Here is a 24,000-nt window from a genome sequence, read left to right as displayed (position 1 = left end):
AGACTACACTGGAGATAGGGTATAAATCATGTAGGCTATAGGAGGGTCATTAAGACTGACATCACACTGGAGATAAATCCTGGGTATAAATCCTGTAGACTATACGAGGGTCATTAAGACTACACTCTATACACTCTCACTCTGGAATATTTTTATTCGTTTGACGTAAATTTTCCTTCTCTCTCTCTTCCTCCCTCGTCTCCTGGTGACGCATTTTACCACCCTCCATCTATATATAACCACAAAGCGCTTATATATATCTGCTGACTGTGACCGGCGGGGGGCTGGTGAATGGGAGGGAGTTGGGGGGATATTGTGGGTGGGCGGGGGTACAAGATGGAAAGGAGAGAGGGGAAAGGGGGAGGGAGTGGTAGAGTTCTTTATACAGAATTTGATACATCAGCAGTGTGCTGCTACACTATTCTGTGTGATACTTCCATCACACATGCTAGTTACTCTGCCATAATCCATCACACATGCTAGTTACTCTGCCATAATCCATCACACATGCTAGTTACTCTGTCATAATCCATCACACATGCTAGTTACCCTGTCATAATCCATCACACATGCTAGTTACTCTGTCATAATCCATCACACATGCTAGTTACCCTGTCATAATCCATCACACATGCTAGTTACCCTGTCATAATCCATCACACATGCTAGTTACCCTGTCATAATCCATCACACAGGATTTTTTCCCTTGTCATATTCCATCACACAGGATTTTTTCCCTGTCATATTCCATCAAAGGATGGTTTTCCTGTCATATTACATGACACTGGATGGTTACCCGGTCATACTCCATCACACAAGATACTTTTCCTATCATATTCCATCATATAGGATAGTTTCCCTGTCATTCCATCACAGAGCATGGTTCACTGTCATTATCTATCACACAGGATAGTTACCCTGTCATATTCACTTATACAGGATGGTTACCCTGTCGTATTCGTTTATTCAGGATGGTTACCCTGTCATATTCGTTTATACAGGATAATTGCCCTGTCATATTCGCTTATACAGGAGGGTTACTCTGTCATATTCGTTTATACAGGATTGTTACCCTGTCATATTCGTTTATACAGGATGGTTACCCTGTCATATTCGTTTATACAGGATTGTTGCCCTGTCATATTCGTTTATACAGGATGGTTACCCTGTCGTATTCGTTTATTCAGGATGGTTACCCTGTCATATTCGTTTATACAGGATAGTTGCCCTGTCATATTCGCTTATACAGGATGGTTACCCTGTCATATTCGTTTATACAGGATTGTTGCCCTGTCATATTCGTTTATACAGGATGGTTACCCTGTCATATTCGCTTATACAGGATTGTTACCCTGTCATATTCGTTTATACAGGATGGTTACCCTGTCATATTCGTTTATACAGGATTGTTGCCCTGTCATATTCGTTTATACAGGATGGTTACCCTGTCATATTCGTTTATACAGGATTGTTACCCTGTCATATTCGTTTATACAGGATGGTTACTCTGTCATATTCGTTTATACAGGATTGTTGCCCTGTCATATTCGTTTATACAGGATGGTTACCCTGTCATATTCGTTTATACAGGATTGTTACCCTGTCATATTCGTTTATACAGGATTGTTACCCTGTCATATTCATTTATACAGGATTGTTACCCTGTCATATTCGTTTATACAGGATTGTTACCCTGTCATATTCGTTTATACAGGATGGTTACCCTGTCATAATCGTTTATACAGGATTGTTACCCTGTCATATTCGTTTATACAGGGTTGTTACCCTGTCATATTCGTTTATACAGGATTGTTACCCTGTCATATTCGTTTATACAGGATTGTTACCCTGTCATATTCGTTTATACAGGATGGTTACCCTGTCATAATCGTTTATACAGGATGGTTACCCTGTCATATTCCATCACACAGTATAGGTAGCCTGCGCCAGGTGGTAAACAGTGTCAGCCAGAGCAGGAAGGCTTCAGTAGTGCCATGAGAAGATCGTCCAGCGCTCCACACTATGTGATCAACATCCAGGGTAACTTCTAAGGTTCTCTTCCAGCACAGCTCCAGTGATTTTTCTGTGTGACCAGTACGGGTTCACTGCCTGCTTTTGAGTTACTATTACTTGCCATATTTATCTCCAAGGCTGACCAATCATACAAGGGGAGAGAACCTTGAGTTTTCCTTGAGTGACCTTTATTGTCTTCTCTGAGGATGAGGGTCCCCAATAAAGTTCTAGAGGTGGTACCTCCCTATATTATATACGTATATATGTATATATATATATATATCTATATATATATATATATATATATATATATATATATATATATATATATATATATATATATATATATATATATATATATATATATATATATATATATATATATATATATATATATATATATATATATATATATATATATATATGCAAAACAACCACTCTGAAAGAATAGAGAAATTCCAAGCGCTTTCGTGACTACTCACATTATCAAGGAACTATGAGTAGTCATGAAAGCGCTTGGAATTTCTCTATTCTTTCAGAGTGGTTGTTTTGCATATTTTGAAATCACCTGTTTACTGTGATCTTATTGCATATATATATATATATATATATATATATATATATATATATATATATATATATATATATATATATATATATATATATATATATATATATATATATATATAATCAGTGTTTATATACGTATAAATACGTACGTGTGGATATAAATTGAAGGTTATTGATTAGTAATAAGGAATATTGTACACGAGCAGTGTGCTGGTATACTCTTCTCTGTATGATAGTTACATATTGGGAACGAAGGTTAGGAGATAGGTGTTAGGGAGGGAAAGGGATAGGGGACGAGGAGAGTGTAGGGGTGAAGGGATAGAGGATGTGGGGGAGAGGGTAGAGAGATGATTCACAAGACGCTGGCTGGCAAACATCTCCCCAGACACGAATTGAATTATTTAAAACAATAAACCAGAGTAAGTGAAGAGAGAGAGAGAGAGAGAGAGAGAGAGAGAGAGAGAGAGAGAGAGAGAGAGAGAGAGAGAGAGAGAGAGAGAGATCAAGTCTCTATCTCTACCTCAGCGCCACAAGACAGAATTCTTCGAAGGGTCTCAATAATGACAAGCTGTTCCCCGAAATACTATCTTAGCAGCAGATATAGTTGAGTGTATAAGTTGTGCCTAGAGGGTGTCAGGGGTGTAGAGGGTGTGTAGGGTGTGTAGGGGGGTGTCAGTGGGTGTAGAGAGTGTAGAGAGTTGCAGGGGTGTGAATCTTTAGCAACAACTGGTAAACACTGTATCTCGTACCCACTCATTATAAGTCAAATCAGGTGGGTAATACTTGCAATTTCTCTTCTTGTACAGTTAACGTTTCCGTCACAATCACCGTCATCAGGATTCATTTCCAGCACAAGTTACAATATGAAGGCTAAATAGCCACAATACCCCGACTGCCACAATACCCTGACTGCCACAATACCCTGACTGTAACAGTACACAGATAACCCGCACAGAAGAGACTTGCCACGACGCTTCGGTCCGGATTGAGCTATTAACTAGCCATACACATTAGTTAGTGGTCTAAGTTGGATCGAAACGTCGTTATGAAGCTTCTGTCTCCTATGTGAAGGTTATTTGTTCCAAAACAAAACACAGGACATACAAATGCTGTATATGGAATAAGGTTGTTACTCGATGAGAAGACTGGCAGTAAAGTACAGAGCATAAGGCATTACAATACAAGAAAGCAGTAGTAAATTATTATCATGGGAGCGCTGAACCCGTAGGGATTATACAGCGCCTTTGGGGGGCGGTAATATAGAAGGTATTTAAGTTTAATTCAGGTAACTGGAGCACAGCTCTAATTCCCTAGCTCACGAGCCCCTCACCAGCATCAAGGAACCTCCCTTGATGGGGAGCAGTAGTAAAACATGAATAAAGTTGGAAATCAGACAGATGGACCAAGGAGAAGATATTATTATCCACTTTATTACACAATATCACAGGAAACTATATTTATTCTGAGTAATATTCACTTAGAATATTTAAGTGGACTGACAGCTGTCAGTCATCAGACAGCTGTCAGTTATCTGATAGCTGGAAGAAGAATCTATGGCGATTATCATTTCGGAAGGTTAGTAACCCAGGATTAAGCCAGGAAAGCCAGAGTGGCTTGCTTCCATTGTTTGCCCAGGATGCCACCCACACCAGTCTACTAGCACACAGGTACCTGCTTTCTGCTAGGTGAACTGTGACAGCAGGTGTAAGATGACTAACACCCAGGTACCTACTGGGTGTTAGTAAACAGGTAAACAGGGACAGCAGGTGTAAGGAAACATGCTCAACATCTCTACCCTTCCCGGGGTTGAACCTGGGCACTTTGAATGTGAGTCAGTAAAAGGCAATACAAATTAAGCCAAATGGGTTTTCCAATTCTCTGTAAATCGTCTACAAACACATGTTTTTGGTAGATAGGTTTAAAACTTTCCACGTTGAATGACTTAGAACTTGATCGCTTTCAAGTTTATATAGATAACCCACACACATGACAACGTTGGGCAGTTGACAACGTGGTGCTAACCCTAAGGTCCGTCCAGGACCCAAACGTTGTTGAGTGTGGTGACTGGGCATTCAGCTTTCGTAACAACAACAAGAACATCAACTGGGACCAGGTAAACCATGTCTTAAACGAAACATGTTGGGAAGATGTCTTAAATGACATGGATCCAAACCAGTGCCTTGAAAGGATCAACTTCCTGGCAGCCGAAGCATGTTCTAGGCATATTCCCCTAAGAAAGAAGAAGAGCAGGAGTAAACTCGGGAGAGAAAGACGCTCCCTCTACAGAAGACTACGAAGAGTCACTGAGCTCCTCAGGAGTGCTAGAATATCTGATACACGAAAGGAGGCGCTGACCAGGGAAGTGGAAACTATCGAACTTAAGTTAAATGACTCTTACAGGAACCAGGAGAGGCAGGAGGAGCTTAAAGCTATTAGTGAAATTGAAAGAAATTCAAAATATTTCTTTTCATATGCCAAAAACAAGGCAAATACCACATCTAGTATCGGGCCCTTACTCAGACAGGATGGGACTTACACAGATGACAACAAGGAAATGAGTGAAATATTGAAATCCCAGTACGACTCTGTGTTTAGTGAACCACTAATCGGTCTGAGGATCGACGACCCAAATGATTTCTTCATGAATGAGCCTCAAAACTCCATAAATGTATGCCAGATTTCCGACATTACCCTAACTCCGATAGATTTCGAAAAAGCCATTGACAACATGCCTATGCACTCAGCCCCGGGCCCAGACTCGTGGAACTCTGTTTTCATTAAGAACTGCAAGAAACCCCTCTCGTGTGCCCTAAGTACACTATGGAGGAGGAGCTTGGACATGGGTGAAATTCCACAGTCACTTAAAACAATGGATATAGCCCCACTCCATAAAGGTGGCAGCAAAGCATTAGCTAAGAACTATAGACCAATAGCTCTGACGTCCCACATCATAAAAATCTTGGAAAGAGTGCTAAGAAGCAGGATTGCAAATCACCTGGATTCCCAAAATCTGAACAATCCAGGGCAACATGGGTTCAGGGCAGGTCGCTCCTGCCTCTCACAACTACTGGATCACTATGACATGGCCTTGGATGCACTGGAAGAAAATCAGAATGCAGATGTAATATACACAGACTTTGCAAAAGCATTTGACAAATGCGACCATAGCGTAATAGCCCATAAAATACGTGCTAAAGGAATAACTGGGAAAGTGGGGAGATGGATCTTCAACTTCCTAACAAATCGAACACAAAGAGTAGTGGTCAACAGAGTTAAATCGGAGGCTGCCATAGTGAAGAGCTCTGTTCCACAAGGCACAGTACTCGCCCCCATCTTATTCCTTATCCTCATATCAGACATAGACAGAGATATAAACCACAGCACCGTATCATCCTTTGCGGATGATACTAGGATCTGCATGAGGCTGTCATCTGCTGAGGACGCGGTTAACCTCCAAGAAGATATAAACAAAGTTTTCCAGTGGGCAACGGTAAACAATATGATGTTCAATGAGGACAAATTCCAACTACTCCGTTATGGAAAACTGGAGGAGATAATAACTAGAACAGAGTATACTACTGACTCCGGCCATACAATAGAGCGGAAAAATAATGTAAGGGACCTGGGAGTAGTAATGTCTGAGGATCTCACTTTCAAGGATCACAACAGTGCCACGATCGCACGTGCAAAGAAAATGATAGGATGGATAATGAGAACTTTCAAAACGAGAGATGCCAAGCCAATGATGATCCTTTTCAAATCACTTGTTCTCTCTAGGCTGGAATACTGCTGTACATTAACATCTCCATTCAAAGCAGGTGAAATCGCAGATCAAGAGAGTGTACAGAGATCCTTTACTGCACGTATAAGTTCTGTCAAGCACCTTAACTACTGGGAACGCTTGGAAGCACTTGACTTGTACTCGTTGGAACGCAGGAGGGAGAGATATATCATAATCTACACTTGGAAAATCTTGGAAGGAATGGTCCCAAATCTGCACACAGAAATCACTCCCTACGAAAGTAAAAGACTGGGCAGGCGATGCAAAATGTCCCCAATAAAAAGTAGGGGCGCCATTGGTACACTAAGGGAAAACACCATAAGTGTCCGGGGCCCAAAACTGTTCAACAGCCTCCCATCAGGCATTAGGGGAATTACCAATAAACCCCTGGCTGCCTTCAAGAGAGAGCTGGACAGATACCTAAAGTCGGTGCCGGATCAGCCGGGCTGTGGCTCGTACGTTGGACTGCGTGCGGCCAGCAGTAACAGCCTGGTTGATCAGGCCCTGATCCATCGGGAGGCCTGGTCATGAACCGGGCCGCGGGGGCGTTGATCCCCGGAATAACCCCCAGGCAACCCCCCCACCCCCTCCTGGCCAGATAAGACTTCGTTCGGTTTTTTAACCTCGGAGGGTTAGCCACCCAGGATAACCCAAGAAAGTCAGTGCGTCATCGAGGACTGTCTAACTTATTTCCATTGGGGTCCTTAATCTTGTCCCCCAGGATGCCACCCACACCAGTTGACTAACACCCAGGTACCTACTTGCTGCTAGGTGAACAGGACAACAGGTGTAAGGAACGAGTCGAAATGTTTCCACCCGCCGGGAATCGAACCCGGGCCCTCCGTGTGTGAAGCGGGAGCTTTAACCACCAGGCCACCTGGTGTCTGGATTCGGTTTATAACGTTGATTGGAAGTGCCAATTTTTCTGTTCGTTGTAGTGGAAAATTCGTTATTTGTGATCTGTGATTCGTTATTTGTGACGTCACGTGCCTAAAGCTCCCGCTTCACACACGGAGGGCCCGGGTTCGATTCCCGGCGGAGTAGAAACATTTCGACACGTTTCCTTACACCTGTTGTCCTGTTCACCTAGCAGCAAATAGGTACGTGGGTGTTAGTCAACTGGTGTGGGTGGCATCCTGGGGGACAAGATTAAGGACCAAAATGGAAATAAGTCAGACAGTCCTCGATGACGCACTGACTTTCTTGGGTTATCCTGGGTGGCTAACCCTCCGGGGTTAAAAATCCGAACGAAATCTCCACAGAAGACAAGTTTTGGTCATATGTAGATTGTTGTGATGCTGTGATTTTTTCATATTACTCCTTTGAGTGTGTCTTCGTGTGGTAGCCTCGAAGGTAGCCAGTAGAGCTAAATAAGTCCCTTGTCGGTCATGATAGAGAGACTTCCGCATCAACAAAGCTCTTTGAATGAGTAAATAAAGCAAATTGATGTCCTTAACGTCACGGCTGTTGCGAAAGTCGGTGAGCCAAGTTACATCTGGCATCTCTTCTCGTAGCACTGCCTGCTGGGTTTCAAGAAACCGCTTTCTTTCACTTCTTTTTAAGTTTTATTTGAAGTTCAGAGTCTGGTAATAATAGTTCGCCCACTTGAGGTAACATTCATATCATTCACTCGAGGTTTACGAAACGTTTGTTGACGTTTACCTGATGGGAAAATAAGCGATGTAAGGGTTTCAAACGAGTGTATCTCTAGCAAGCATCAGTCTCTGGCAACATCATCTGCTGGGGTTTCCAGACGGCGCCACTTTACTAACTCCCTTTCATAATTTATTGGTAAAATAACTCAGAGTTGAAAAAACAAACATTTGGGCCATTCGCTTCAGATTCATAGATTATCTTCCTACAGTTATTTAAAAACATTAGTAAGTATTGAGTAAAGAGTGCAAACATCTAGAAGTATCGTGCGTTTGGCAGCTCCAGCTAGCCAGCTGTGCTGCTTTAACTTCCCGCCAAAATAAACTGCTTCCCGGGAAAAATCTCGTTTCTAATAGCTGCAAAGGTGATTATTGTTACATGACTGGTGGGTGGTGCTCCCCTCGCAAGGGGCGGCGCCCCTGGGATGGAGGGGCACGTTTATGTTGTATTATATTGATTGATACATTATTTCTAAAGACTTTTTATATAAATTACAAAATATTGCTATGGGGCGCGGCTCCCCTTGGTGGACTTTTTTTTGGGGGGGCTATACTATGTTGAGTAAAAGATCATGTTAAATTTCTTTTCATACTGATTTCACAGACATATGTGGCATTCCAAATTTTTTTAATTATGGCAGCACTCCTCGGGGGGTATATCAGTTTAATTGCAAAACTCATCCCGAGAGAAAGTAATCACGTTATTTCTCAGAACCTAAAATTAAGATACACTGCCTTGTGAGGAGGTGGTTATGGGGGCGTGAGTCCCCCACAACCACCTCCTGACACGGCAGGTGCAGGGGACAGAACTTTTGAACTTGAAAAGTAAGAAAACTTTTCATTAACGTTTTACCTTAATACTTTATCTTACGAGGGCAGTGCCTGGTTTTTCTACATATATATATATATATATATATATATATATATATATATATATATATATATATATATATATATATATATATATATATATATATATATATATATATATATATGCATATGTGTGTGTGTGTGTGTGTGTGTGTGTGTGTGTGTAGTATTGTAACCACGAACTAGTGGTATTTAATCAGTAACAACACTGCGACTAGCTGGGGGATCGAACCCGTGTTGTTTTAGCCCGCCTCATAGTGCGCCTAGCTCTGCTGGGTGCGTGATCTTTGTAGGATGGATGGTCCAGTGGGTTAGAGCGTCGTGAATTTTCGCTCACTATGTGGCGGGCTAAAACAACACAGGTTCGATGCCCCGGCTAGTCGCAGGGTTGTTATTGAATAAGTATCACTTGTTCGGTGTTACAATACTATATATACTGCTTGTGGAGTCTAGTACATCAAACAAGGAGTAGAATGAAATTAGCTCTGAGGCACCCACGTCATCGTATGTCCTCGGGTCACGGTACAACACCTAGCTCTGCTGGGTGCGTAATCTTTGTAGGATTGGATGGTCCAGTGGGTTAGAGCGTCGTGAATTTTCACTCACCAAGAGGCTGGCTAAAACAACACCAGTTAGATCCCCCGGCTAGTCGCAGTGTTGTTGATATATATATATGTATATACATATATATATATATATATATATATATATATATATATATATATATATATATATATATATATATATATATATATATATACGGTTGTATTTTGGTAAATATTCAGAGATAGGGATATGTATTCGTTATACCTGTAAATCGGATTTCGTAATTTAGTGTAAAATAGCGTTGCAGCACACTGTTGGTGTTCCCACAATGTAATAATAACAATAATAATAATAATAATAATAATAATAATAATAATAATAATAATAATAATAATAACAATAATAATAATAATATCTTTATTTCTACAAGTACATATACAATGTACACAGACCATAGCTAACACTGATGATATACTGTATAGAAAGCCCCTTGTTATGCCGAACATTTCGGGCAAATTAGGTCAGTTTTGTCCCGGGATGCGAACCAGGTACCCATTTTATACTGATGGGCGAACATGGACAGCAGGTGTCTTGTGGAAACTCGTCCCTAATGTTTTCCAGCCGTACCGAAGGAGATTCGAACTCCGGACGTCAGTGTGTGAGCTGTGTTCTGTGGCGATCAAGGCAGCGTAGCAACACTACTGGTGTTCCCACAATGTGACTCATACAGAATAGAGCAGCAGAACTCTGCTAAAGTATTAAATTCTCCTCAGAGAAGTGTGACTGAGTTGAATCTCGTTAAGAACGCCCCCAGTGGGCTGGCTCTGGTAGGGAATCCAGTCGCACATATCAGGTTCTTACCCTGGTTCACTTGGCTAGTGCTCACCAAGCAACAGATATCTCTCAGTCAGGCTCTGGCCAGATACTGTTATGCACACACCAATACTTATTATTAATTATTATTATTATTATTATTATTATTATTATTATTATTATTATTATTATTATTATTATTATTATTATTATTATTTAGAGAGGTGGTCAAGAAGTAGGTATCAAACAGCGGGTGGAGAATGGAAGGTTTGTTCTGAGGAAGGTGAGGGGGGGACTCTCCAGTTCCTGAGATGAAGAGCCTCACAGTAGCGTGAGGGACTCTTGAGGAGCCAAGAGTGATGACTCTTAACAAAGAAAGTATTTATACACGCTGCGTGTGGGGTTAGTGATGGTAGTGGGGGGGGGAAGGAGTGCTGGTTGTGCTAGTGATTGTGGTTGTGGTGGTAAGACTGACCTGTCGTGTTTTAAGCCATCACGAGACGGAGAGGGAGGGATAAAGATGGGTAATCCTGCCAGAGTGCATAACGTGTAACAGGCTTCCATTGCGCACTCACATGATAGATAGTAGTGCCTTCTTGGGTGACTGCTGTCTACCAGCTAAATGACACATACAGGTTTAACGCTTTTATAATAATAACAGCAACAATAATAATAATAATTGCCATTCCTGGCAACTCCACGAAATGACCAATCACAGTGGCAAAAACAAACCTTTTTAGCCAGTAAGGGAGCAACTCCTAGGGCCGCTCTCGTCCAATCACAAAGCAGCTGTCAGATTCCACCAACGAGCGGGCGTTATCCGACACTGTTACCAAATAGGGGAATTACGCCTTTATATTTTTCCCTTGGCATCAGATAATATATTGTTGTTGTGTATGTTTGGCAACAGTGTGTATACACATGGTGTATGCATCTCTCTGTGTGTATTCACTGAGAGGTGTTTATTTCAGTGTATGTGCACAAGGAGGTGCATATTACAGTGTATATAGACCAACAGGTGTATATCACAGTGTATAGACCAACAGGTGTATATCACAGTGTGTATAGACCAACAGGTGTATATCACAGTGTATAGACCAACAGGTGTATATCACAGTGTGTATAGACCAACAGGTGTATATCACAGTGTATAGACCAACAGGTGTATATCACAGTGTATAGACCAACAGGTGTATATCACAGTGTATAGACCAACAGGTGTATATCACAGTGTGTATAGACCAACAGGTGTATATCACAGTGTATAGACCAACAGGTGTATATCACAGTGTGTATAGACCAACAGGTGTATATCACAGTGTGTATAGACCAACAGGTGTATATCACAGTGTGTATAGACCAACAGGTGTATATCACAGTGTGTATAGACCAACAGGTGTATATCACAGTGTATAGACCAACAGGTGTATATCACAGTGTGTATAGACCAACAGGTGTATATCACAGTGTATAGACCAACAGGTGTATATCACAGTGTATAGACCAACAGGTGTATATCACAGTGTGTATAGACCAACAGGTGTATATCACAGTGTATAGACCAACAGGTGTATATCACAGTGTGTATAGACCAACAGGTGTATATCACAGTGTATAGACCAACAGGTGTATATCACAGTGTGTATAGACCAACAGGTGTATATCACAGTGTGTATAGACCAACAGGTGTATATCACAGTGTATAGACCAACAGGTGTATATCACAGTGTGTATAGACCAACAGGTGTATATCACAGTGTGTATAGACCAACAGGTGTATATCACAGTGTATAGACCAACAGGTGTATATCACAGTGTATAGACCAACAGGTGTATATCACAGTGTGTATAGACCAACAGGTGTATATCACAGTGTATAGACCAACAGGTGTATATCACAGTGTATAGACCAACAGGTGTATATCACAGTGTGTATAGACCAACAGGTGTATATCACATTGTATAGACCAACAGGTGTATATCACAGTGTGTATAGACCAACAGGTGTATATCACAGTGTATAGACCAACAGGTGTATATCACAGTGTATAGACCAACAGGTGTATATCACAGTGTGTATAGACCAACAGGTGTATATCACAGTGTATAGACCAACAGGTGTATATCACAGTGTGTATAGACCAACAGGTGTATATCACAGTGTATAGACCAACAGGTGTATATCACAGTGTGTATAGACCAACAGGTGTATATCACAGTGTATAGACCAACAGGTGTATATCACAGTGTATGGACCAACAGGTGTATATCACAGTGTATAGACCAACAGGTGTATATCACAGTGTATATGCACATTGACCCGTAAGTCAAAACACAAGTCACTTGATATGTGAACACAGACTCATTACTTACTCGGGGAATAGTACAGAATCATAAGTACTCACTCTGACAATAGTACAGAATCATAAGTACTCACTCTGACAATAGTGCAGAATCATAAGTACTCACTGACAATAGTGCAGAATCATAAGTACTCACTCTGACAATAGTGCAGAATCATAAGTACTCACTCTGACAATAGTACAGAATCATAAGTACTCACTCTGACAATAGTGCAGAATCATAAGTACTCACTCTGACAATAGTGCAGAATCATAAGTACTCACTCTGACAATAGTGCAGAATCATAAGTACTCACTCTGACAATAGTGCAGAATCATAAGTACTCACGCTGACAATAGTGCAGAATCATAAGTACTCACTCTGACAATAGTACAGAATCATAAGTACTCACTCTGACAATAGTGCAGAATCATAAGTACTCACTCTGACAATAGTACAGAATCATAAGTACTCACTCTGACAATAGTACAGAATCATAAGTACTCACTCTGACAATAGTGCAGAATCATAAGTACTCACTCTGACAATAGTACAGAATCATAAGTACTCACTCTGACAATAGTGCAGAATCATAAGTACTCACTCTGACAATAGTACAGAATCATAAGTACTCACTCTGACAATAGTACAGAATCATAAGTACTCACTCTGACAATAGTGCAGAATCATAAGTACTCACTCTGATAATAGTACAGAATCATAAGTACTCACTCTGACAATAATGCAGAATCATAAGTACTCACTCTGACAATAGTACAGAATCATAAGTACTCACTCTGACAATAGTACAGAATCATAAGTACTCACTCTGACAGTAGTACAGAATCATAAGTACTCACTCTGACAATAGTACAGAATCATAAGTACTCACTCTGACAATAGTACAGAATCATAAGTACTCACTCTGACAATAGTACAGAATCATAAGTACTCACTCTGACAATAGTGCAGAATCATAAGTACTCACTCTGACAATAGTGCAGAATCATAAGTACTCACTCTGACAATAGTACAGAATCATAAGTACTCACTCTGACAATAGTACAGAATCATAAGTACTCACTCTGACAATAGTACAGAATCATAAGTACTCACTCTGACAATAGTACAGAATCATAAGTACTCACTCTGACAGTAGTACAGAATCATAAGTACTCACTCTGACAATAGCACAGAATCATAAGTACTCACCCTGACAATAGTGCAGAATCATAAGTACTCACTCTGACAATAGTACAGAATCATAAGTACTCTGACAATAGTACAGAATCATAAGTACTCACTCTGACAATAGTACAGAATCATAAGTACTCACTCTGACAATAGTACAGAATCATAAGTACTCACTTGACAATAGTACAGAATCATAAGTACTCACTCTGACAATAGTACAGAATCATAAGTACTCACTCTGACAATAGTACAGAATCATAATTACTCACTCTGACAATAGTACAGAATCATAAGTACTCACGCTGACAATAGTACAGAATCGTAAGTACTCACTCTGACAATAGTGCAGAATCATAAGTACTCACTCTGACAATAGTACAGAATCATAAGTACTCACTCTGACAATAGTACAGAATCATAAGTACTCACTCTGACAATAGTACAGAATCATAAATACTCACTCTGACAATAGTACAGAATCATAAGTACTCACTCTGACAATAGTGCAGAACCATAAGTACTCACTCTGACAATAGTACAGAATCATAAGTACTCACTCTGACAATAGTACAGAATCATAAGTACTCACTCTGACAATAGTGCAGAATCATAAGTACTCACTCTGACAATAGTACAGAATCATAAGTACTCACTCTGACAATAGTACAGAATCATAAATACTCTGACAATAGTACAGAATCATAAGTACTCACTCTGACAATAGTATAGAATCATAAGTACTCACTCTGACAATAGTACAGAATCATAAGTACTCACTCTGACAATAGTACAGAATCATAAGTACTCACTCTGACAATAGTACAGAATCATAAGTACTCACTCTGACAATAGTACAGAATCAAAAGTACTCACTGACAATAGTACAGAATCATAAGTACTCACTCTGACAATAGTACAGAATCATAAGTACTCACTCTAACAATAGTGCAGAATCATAAGTACTCACTCTGACAATAGTACAGAATCATAAGTACTCACTGACAATAGTACAGAATCATAAGTACTCACTCTGACAATAGTACAGAATCATAAGTACTCACTCTGACAATAGTACAGAATCATAAGTACTAACTGACAATAGTACAGAATCATAAGTACTCACTCTGACAATAGTACAGAATCATAAGTACTCACTCTGACAATAGTACAGAATCATAAGTACTCACTCTGACAATAATACAGAATCATAAGTACTCACTCTGACAATAGTACAGAATCATAAGTACTCACTCTGACAATAGTACGGAATCATAAGTACTCACTGACAATAGTACAGAATCATAAGTACTCACTCTGACAATAGTACAGAATCATAAGTACTCACTCTGACAATAGTGCAGAATCATAAGTACTCACTCTGACAATAGTACAGAATCATAAGTACTCACTGACAATAGTACAGAATCATAAGTACTAACTGACAATAGTACAGAATCATAAGTACTCACTCTGACAATAGTACAGAATCATAAGTACTCACTCTGACAATAGTACAGAATCATAAGTACTCACTCTGACAATAGTACAGAATGATAAGTACTCACTCTGACAATAGTACAGAATCATAAGTACTCACACTGACAATAGTACAGAATCATAAGTACTCACACTGACAATAGTACAGAATCATAAGTACTCACTCTGACAATAGCACAGAATCATAAGTACTCACCCTGACAGTAGTGCAGAATCATAAGTACTCACTCTGACAATAGTACAGAATCATAAGTACTCTGACAATAGTACAGAATCATAAGTACTCACTCTGACAATAGTACAGAATCATAAGTACTCACTCTGACAATAGTACAGAATCATAAGTACTCACACTGACAATAGTACAGAATCATAAGTACTCACTGACAATAGTACAGAATCATAAGTACTCACTCTGACAATAGTACAGAATCATAAGTACTCACTCTGACAATAGTGCAGAATCATAAGTACTCACTCTGACAATAGTACAGAATCATAAGTACTCACTGACAATAGTACAGAATCATAAGTACTCACTCTGACAATAGTACAGAATCATAAGTACTCACTCTGACAATAGTGCAGAATCATAAGTACTCACTCTGACAATAGTACAGAATCATAAGTACTCACTCTGACAATAGTACAGAATCATAAGTACTCACTCTGACAATAGTGCAGAATCATAAGTACTCACTCTGACAATAGTACAGAATCATAAGTACTCTCTCTGACAATAGTACAGAATCATAAGTACTAACTGACAATAGTACAGAATCATAAGTACTCACTCTGACAATAGTACAGAATCATAAGTACTCACTGACAATAGTACAGAATCATAAGTACTCACTCTGACAATAGTACAGAATCATAAGTACTCACTCTGACAATAGTACAGAATCATAAGTACTCACTCTGACAATAGTACAGAATCATAAGTACTCACTGACAATAGTACAGAATCATAAGTACTCACTCTGACAATAGTACAGAATCATAAGTACTAACTGACAATAGTACAGAATCATAAGTACTCACTCTGACAATAGTACAGAATCATAAGTACTCACCCTGACAATAGTACAGAATCATAAGTACTCACTCTGACAATAGTACAGAATCATAAGTACTCACTCTGACAATAGTACAGAATCATAAGTACTCACTCTGACAATAGTACAGAATCATAAGTACTCACTCTGACAATAGTACAGAATCATAAGTACTCACTGACAATAGTACAGAATCATAAGTACTCACTCTGACAATAGTACAGAATCATAAGTACTCACTCTGACAATAGTGCAGAATCATAAGTACTCACTCTGACAATAGTACAGAATCATAAGTACTCACTGACAATAGTACAGAATCATAAGTACTCACTCTGACAATAGTACAGAATCATAAGTACTCACTCTGACAATAGTGCAGAATCATAAGTACTCACTCTGACAATAGTACAGAATCATAAGTACTCACTCTGACAATAGTACAGAATCATAAGTACTCACGTTGACAATAGTGCAGAATCATAAGTACTCACTCTGACAATAGTACAGAATCATAAGTACTCACTCTGACAATAGTACAGAATCATAAGTACTAACTGACAATAGTACAGAATCATAAGTACTCACTCTGACAATAGTACAGAATCATAAGTACTCACCCTGACAATAGTACAGAATCATAAGTACTCACTCTGACAATAGTACAGAATCATAAGTACTCACTCTGACAATAGTACAGAATCATAAGTACTCACTGACAATAGTACAGAATCATAAGTACTCACTCTGACAATAGTACAGAATCATAAGTACTCACTCTGACAATAGTACAGAATCATAAGTACTCACTCTGACAATAGTACAGAATCATAAGTACTCACTGACAATAGTACAGAATCATAAGTACTCACTCTGACAATAGTACAGAATCATAAGTACTCACTCTGACAATAGTGCAGAATCATAAGTACTCACTCTGACAATAGTACAGAATCATAAGTACTCACTGACAATAGTACAGAATCATAAGTACTCACTCTGACAATAGTGCAGAATCATAAGTACTCACTCTGACAATAGTACAGAATCATAAGTACTAACTGACAATAGTACAGAATCATAAGTACTCACTCTGACAATAGTACAGAATCATAAGTACTCACTCTGACAATAGTACAGAATCATAAGTACTCACTCTGACAATAGTACAGAATCATAAGTACTCACTCTGACAATAGTACAGAATCATAAGTACTCACTCTGACAATAGTACAGAATCATAAGTACTAACTGACAATAGTACAGAATCATAAGTACTCACTCTGACAATAGTACAGAATCATAAGTACTCACTTTGACAATAGTACAGAATCATAAGTACTCACTCTGACAATAGTACAGAATCATAAATACTCACTCTGACAATAGTGCAGAATCATAAGTACTCACCCTGACAATAGTACAGAATCATAAGTACTCACTCTGACAATAGTACAGAATCATAAGTACTCACTGACAATAGTACAGAATCATAAGTACTCTGACAATAGTACAGAATCATAAGTACTCACTCTGACAATAGTACAGAATCATAAGTACTCACTCTGACAATAGTACAGAATCATAAGTACTCACTCTGACAATAGTACAGAATCATAAGTACTCACTCTGACAATAGTACAGAATCATAAGTACTAACTGACAATAGTACAGAATCATAAGTACTCACTCTGACAATAGTACAGAATCATAAGTACTCACTCTGACAATAGTACAGAATCATAAGTACTAACTGACAATAGTACAGAATCATAAGTACTCACTCTGACAATAGTACAGAATCATAAGTGCTCACTCTGACAATAGTACAGAATCATAAGTACTCACTCTGACAATAGTACAGAATCATAAGTACTCACTGACAATAGTACAGAATCATAAGTACTAACTGACAATAGTACAGAATCATAAGTACTCACTCTGACAATAGTACAGAATCATAAGTACTCACTCTGACAATAGTACAGAATCATAAGTACTCACTCTGACAATAGTACAGAATCATAAGTACTCACCCTGACAATAGTGCAGAATCATAAGTACTCACTCCGACAATAGTACAGAATCATAAGTACTCACTCTGACAATAGTACAGAATCATAAGTACTCACTCTGACAATAGTACAGAATCATAAGTACTCACTCTGACAATAGTACAGAATCATAAGTACTCACTCTGACAATAGTACAGAATCATAAGTACTCACTCTGACAATAGTACAGAATCATAAGTACTCACTCTGACAATAGTACAGAATCATAAGTACTCACTCTGACAATAGTACAGAATCATAAGTACTAACTGACAATAGTACAGAATCATAAGTACTCACTCTGACAATAGTACAGAATCATAAGTACTCACTCTGACAATAGTACAGAATCATAAGTACTAACTGACAATAGTACAGAATCATAAGTACTCACTCTGACAATAGTACAGAATCATAAGTACTCACTCTGACAATAGTACAGAATCATAAGTACTCACTCTGACAATAGTACAGAATCATAAGTACTCACTCTGACAATAGTGCAGAATCATAAGTACTCACTCTGACAATAGTACAGAATCATAAGTACTCACTCTGACAATAGTACAGAATCATAAGTACTAACTGACAATAGTACAGAATCATAAGTACTCACTCTGACAATAGTACAGAATCATAAGTACTCACTCTGACAATAGTACAGAATCATAAGTACTCACTCTGACAATAATACAGAATCATAAGTACTCACTCTGACAATAGTACAGAATCATAAGTACTCACTCTGACAATAGTACGGAATCATAAGTACTCACTGACAATAGTACAGAATCATAAGTACTCACTCTGACAATAGTACAGAATCATAAGTACTCACTCTGACAATAGTGCAGAATCATAAGTACTCACTCTGACAATAGTACAGAATCATAAGTACTCACTGACAATAGTACAGAATCATAAGTACTAACTGACAATAGTACAGAATCATAAGTACTCACTCTGACAATAGTACAGAATCATAAGTACTCACTCTGACAATAGTACAGAATCATAAGTACTCACTCTGACAATAGTACAGAATGATAAGTACTCACTCTGACAATAGTACAGAATCATAAGTACTCACACTGACAATAGTACAGAATCATAAGTACTCACACTGACAATAGTACAGAATCATAAGTACTCACTCTGACAATAGCACAGAATCATAAGTACTCACCCTGACAGTAGTGCAGAATCATAAGTACTCACTCTGACAATAGTACAGAATCATAAGTACTCTGACAATAGTACAGAATCATAAGTACTCACTCTGACAATAGTACAGAATCATAAGTACTCACTCTGACAATAGTACAGAATCATAAGTACTCACACTGACAATAGTACAGAATCATAAGTACTCACTGACAATAGTACAGAATCATAAGTACTCACTCTGACAATAGTACAGAATCATAAGTACTCACTCTGACAATAGTGCAGAATCATAAGTACTCACTCTGACAATAGTACAGAATCATAAGTACTCACTGACAATAGTACAGAATCATAAGTACTCACTCTGACAATAGTACAGAATCATAAGTACTCACTCTGACAATAGTGCAGAATCATAAGTACTCACTCTGACAATAGTACAGAATCATAAGTACTCACTCTGACAATAGTACAGAATCATAAGTACTCACTCTGACAATAGTGCAGAATCATAAGTACTCACTCTGACAATAGTACAGAATCATAAGTACTCACTAGTACTGACAATAGTACAGAATCATAAGTTCTCACTCTGACAATAGTTCAGAATCATAAGTACTCACTCTGACAATAGTACAGAATCATAAGTACTCACTCTGACAATAGTACAGAATCATAAGTACTCACTCTGACAATAGTACAGAATCATAAGTACTCACTCTGACAATAGTACAGAATCATAAGTACTCACTGACAATAGTACAGAATCATAAGTACTCACTCTGACAATAGTACAGAATCATAAGTACTCACTCTGACAATAGTACGGAATCATAAGTACTCACTGACAATAGTACAGAATCATAAGTACACTCTGACAATAGTACAGAATATAAGTACTCACTCTGACAATAGTACAGAATCATAAGTACTCACTCTGACAATAGTACAGAATCATAAGTACTCACTGACAATAGTACAGAATCATAAGTACTCACTCTGACAATAGTACAGAATCATAAGTACTCACTCTGACAATAGTGCAGAATCATAAGTACTCACTCTGACAATAGTACAGAATCATAAGTACTCACTGACAATAGTACAGAATCATAAGTACTCACTCTGACAATAGTACAGAATCATAAGTACTCACTCTGACAATAGTGCAGAATCATAAGTACTCACTCTGACAATAGTACAGAATCATAAGTACTCACTCTGACAATAGTACAGAATCATAAGTACTCACGCTGACAATAGTGCAGAATCATAAGTACTCACTCTGACAATAGTACAGAATCATAAGTACTCACTCTGACAATAGTACAGAATCATAAGTACTAACTGACAATAGTACAGAATCATAAGTACTCACTCTGACAATAGTACAGAATCATAAGTACTCACCCTGACAATAGTACAGAATCATAAGTACTCACTCTGACAATAGTACAGAATCATAAGTACTCACTCTGACAATAGTACAGAATCATAAGTACTCACTGACAATAGTACAGAATCATAAGTACTCACTCTGACAATAGTACAGAATCATAAGTACTCACTCTGACAATAGTACAGAATCATAAGTACTCACTCTGACAATAGTACAGAATCATAAGTACTCACTGACAATAGTACAGAATCATAAGTACTCACTCTGACAATAGTACAGAATCATAAGTACTCACTCTGACAATAGTGCAGAATCATAAGTACTCACTCTGACAATAGTACAGAATCATAAGTACTCACTGACAATAGTACAGAATCATAAGTACTCACTCTGACAATAGTGCAGAATCATAAGTACTCACTCTGACAATAGTACAGAATCATAAGTACTAACTGACAATAGTACAGAATCATAAGTACTCACTCTGACAATAGTACAGAATCATAAGTACTCACTCTGACAATAGTACAGAATCATAAGTACTCACTCTGACAATAGTACAGAATCATAAGTACTCACTCTGGCAATAGTACAGAATCATAAGTACTCACTCTGACAATAGTACAGAATCATAAGTACTAACTGACAATAGTACAGAATCATAAGTACTCACTCTGACAATAGTACAGAATCATAAGTACTCACTTTGACAATAGTACAGAATCATAAGTACTCACTCTGACAATAGTACAGAATCATAAATACTCACTCTGACAATAGTGCAGAATCATAAGTACTCACCCTGACAATAGTACAGAATCATAAGTACTCACTCTGACAATAGTACAGAATCATAAGTACTCACTGACAATAGTACAGAATCATAAGTACTCTGACAATAGTACAGAATCATAAGTACTCACTCTGACAATAGTACAGAATCATAAGTACTCACTCTGACAATAGTACAGAATCATAAGTACTCACTCTGACAATAGTACAGAATCATAAGTACTCACTCTGACAATAGTACAGAATCATAAGTACTAACTGACAATAGTACAGAATCATAAGTACTCACTCTGACAATAGTACAGAATCATAAGTACTCACTCTGACAATAGTACAGAATCATAAGTACTAACTGACAATAGTACAGAATCATAAGTACTCACTCTGACAATAGTACAGAATCATAAGTGCTCACTCTGACAATAGTACAGAATCATAAGTACTCACTCTGACAATAGTACAGAATCATAAGTACTCACTGACAATAGTACAGAATCATAAGTACTAACTGACAATAGTACAGAATCATAAGTACTCACTCTGACAATAGTACAGAATCATAAGTACTCACTCTGACAATAGTACAGAATCATAAGTACTCACTCTGACAATAGTACAGAATCATAAGTACTCACCCTGACAATAGTGCAGAATCATAAGTACTCACTCCGACAATAGTACAGAATCATAAGTACTCACTCTGACAATAGTACAGAATCATAAGTACTCACTCTGACAATAGTACAGAATCATAAGTACTCACTCTGACAATAGTACAGAATCATAAGTACTCACTCTGACAATAGTACAGAATCATAAGTACTCACTCTGACAATAGTACAGAATCATAAGTACTCACTCTGACAATAGTACAGAATCATAAGTACTCACTCTGACAATAGTACAGAATCATAAGTACTAACTGACAATAGTACAGAATCATAAGTACTCACTCTGACAAAAGTACAGAATCATAAGTACTCACTCTGACAATAGTACAGAATCATAAGTACTAACTGACAATAGTACAGAATCATAAGTACTCACTCTGACAATAGTACAGAATCATAAGTACTCACTCTGACAATAGTACAGAATCATAAGTACTCACTCTGACAATAGTACAGAATCATAAGTACTCACTCTGACAATAGTGCAGAATCATAAGTACTCACTCTGACAATAGTACAGAATCATAAGTACTCACCCTGACAATAGTACAGAATCATAAGTACTAACTGACAATAGTACAGAATCATAAGTACTCACTCTGACAATAGTACAGAATCATAAGTACTCACTCTGACAATAGTACAGAATCATAAGTACTCACTCTGACAATAGTGCAGAATCATAAGTACTCACTCTGACAATAGTACAGAATCATAAGTACTCACTCTGACAATAGTACAGAATCATAAGTACTCACTCTGACAATAGTACAGAATCATAAGTACTCACTCTGACAATAGTACAGAATCATAAGTACTCACTCTGACAATAGTACAGAATCATAAGTACTCACTCTGACAATAGTACAGAATCATAAGTACTCACTCTGACAATAGTACAGAATCATAAGTACTCACTCTGACAATAGTACAGAATTATAAGTACTCACTCTGACAATAGTACAGAATCATAAGTACTCACTCTGACAATAGTACAGAATCATAAGTACTCACTCTGACAATAGTGCAGAATCATAAGTACTCACTCTGACAATAGTACAGAATCATAAGTACTCACTCTGACAATAGTACAGAATCATAAGTACTCACTCTGACAATAGTACAGAATCATAAGTACTCACTCTGACAATAGTACAGAATCATAAGTACTCACTCTGACAATAGTACAGAATCATAAGTACTCACTCTGACAATAGTGCAGAATCATAAGTACTCACTTTGACAATAGTACAGAATCATAAGTACTCACTCTTACAATAGTACAGAATCATAAGTACTCACTCAGTAGTACATTATCATGATTAATCACTTAGAGAAGATTAGAGATTCATGAGTACTCAGGTACAAGAGTGAATGTAGGTCTAACTAACTGACTAACTAACTAACTGACAATAGTACAGAATCATAAGTACTCACTCTGACAATAGTACAGAATCATAAGTACTCACTCTGACAATAGTACAGAATCATAAGTACTCACTCTGACAATAGTACAGAATCATAAGTACTCACTCTGACAATAGTACAGAATCATAAGTACTCACTCTGACAATAGTACA

General features: G+C 38.1%; 2 protein-coding genes across 11 annotated transcripts in view; both read left to right on the top strand.

The window, feature by feature from the left end:
* Obsc (Obscurin) overlaps positions 1-24,000 on the top strand; it is a gene marked incomplete at its 5' end in the record, with an annotated part of 440,143 nt that overhangs the window by 62,022 nt on the left and 354,121 nt on the right.
* Positions 1-24,000, top strand: part of LOC128687061 (uncharacterized) — a 67,837-nt gene that overhangs the window by 35,761 nt on the left and 8,076 nt on the right. The window lies entirely within an intron of this gene.

This window comes from Cherax quadricarinatus, chromosome 7 (assembly GCF_038502225.1).
Source record: "Cherax quadricarinatus isolate ZL_2023a chromosome 7, ASM3850222v1, whole genome shotgun sequence".
NCBI lineage: Eukaryota > Metazoa > Arthropoda > Malacostraca > Decapoda > Parastacidae > Cherax > Cherax quadricarinatus.
The sequence above is the reverse complement of the archived record's forward strand: the minus strand, read 5'-3'. Positions and strand labels throughout refer to the sequence as shown.